Source organism: Macaca mulatta, chromosome 9 (genome assembly GCF_049350105.2).
Source record: "Macaca mulatta isolate MMU2019108-1 chromosome 9, T2T-MMU8v2.0, whole genome shotgun sequence".
NCBI lineage: Eukaryota > Metazoa > Chordata > Mammalia > Primates > Cercopithecidae > Macaca > Macaca mulatta.
The window spans coordinates 17040001-17042013 of NC_133414.1; positions in this window are offsets into that span (position 1 = coordinate 17040001).

Consider the following 2013-nt stretch of genomic DNA (forward strand, 5'->3'; position numbering starts at 1 on the left):
TATTAGCTCTTTGGAAGTTGAAAACTGGTTTGTCATTTTCAGACTAATTGACCTGGTGAAAGAGAATACTTCCAGGTCAGACTTTCCTAGTAACTCTGAATTTCAGGAAACGATGGGATAAAAGTGATTAAAAGCATGAACTTTGGAATCAGAGAGATTTGAGTGTGAACCTCAGCTTGGTCTTGTTCGGTGGTCCTTAAATGACAGATCAGTTCTTCAATCTCTGTGAGCTTCAGTTTATTACTTATCCTAGCAGTAGCCCCCAAAGAAAGGAAATCAGTATACTAAAGAGATACTTGCACTCCTATGTTTACTGCAGTACTGTTCACAATAGCCGAGACTTGGAAGCAACCCGTGTCCATCATCAATACATGAATGGATAAAGAAAATGTGGTACGTACACACAGTGGAGTACTATTCAGTCATAAAAAGGAATGAACTCCTGTCATCTGCAATAACATGGATGGAGCTGGAGGTCATTATGTTAAGTGAAATAAACCAGGCACAGAAAGACAAACTTCGCATGTTCTCGCTTATTTGTGAGAGCCAAAAATTAAAACAAAACAATTACAATTTTTTGAAATTTTTATTCTTACTTTTATTCCCATTTCATAGGAAACAGAACGTAAATTTCATTTGTCTCATGTAAAGATCAAAAGGATAGAATGCAAAGAAAGTACTTTACATGGATGTGGTATCCAGTCGGGTACCAAATAAAATTACCATTATTACTGTCTCAAGCCTTAGTCTGTTAATATTTTGTTTATTATTAATTTTTTAGTCTAGTTTAACCTGAATGATGTATCTTGTTCATGTAGTAAACCCACAGATTTCCTTGCTTTGTCAATGACAGGGGCAAAGTCCTTTTGTTAACACTTACCTCTACTTGATATCCCCATTATCAATCAATCAGATGTGGTTTATGACTGCAAATACACAACAACTTTAGAGGAAAGTACTGAGTATTCAGTCTATGCCTTATTTACGCTTGAGCTATTAATTGTGATTAGTGTCTTCTGTAGGTAGACACGAATAGCTGTTTATAGATTTGTGTGCAAAATAATGTTCCTTGGTTTAAAGAGTTGAATCCTAAGCTCCTAGCACAGGTAATGGCAGAAAGTCTGGTTTAACCTAATTCAAGGCCTTAACCCACGGCTTTCTGACATACACAGGGATACCATATGTTCCCCACATTCCAGTGACAGAGTGAGCTGTCCTGTCCCTTGGTATCCTGTCCCACCAAGCCGTCCTAGCTTGGTGTCAGGTTGACCCTGGCTGCAGGTGTAAGCTGGCTGTGGCCTACGCTCCCCTGTAGTAGCTGGGACAAAGTCCAGTTGCTTGAGTACCTCTAGTGGCTGTGAGTGAGGCATCTTGTCCCAGCTGTAGTGATTCCTCAGAGTTGGGTGGCAATCTTTATTAATATATCTGGTGAAAATTACTTCCATCCAAACTGGCAGAACTTCACCATGAAACTCTTCCATTGTTCCTTCAGGATTTTCCAGGTTGCAGTAGCAAAACCCCTGTTGCGAGGGCCCTTCTCTCCACTTGGTTAGCTAGACTGTGTCTTGTTATGATATTTTAAAAAATACCATGCAGATATGAGAATATCTTTCGGTTGCAAAAGAGTATAAAGAACAATTTTGTTGTATTTAAAAAACTTGGATTACAACCTTACCCCACTCAAAACTCAATAGACAGGCTGGGCTCGGTGGCTCATGCCTGCAATCCCAGCACTTTGGGAGGCCGAGGCCTGGATCATCTGAGGTCAGGAGTTTGAGACCAGCCTGGCCAACATGGTGAAACCCCATCTCTACTAAAAATACAAAAAATTGGCTGTGCGTGGTGGCGGGCACCTGTAATCCCAGCTGCTCAGGAGGCTGAGGCAGGAGAATTGATTGAACCCAGGAGGCGGACGTTGCAGTGAGCAGAGATTGCACCATTGGACTCCAGCCTGGGCAACAAGAGTGAAACTCTGTCTCCAAACAAAAAAAACAAAAAACAAAAAAAAAAAAA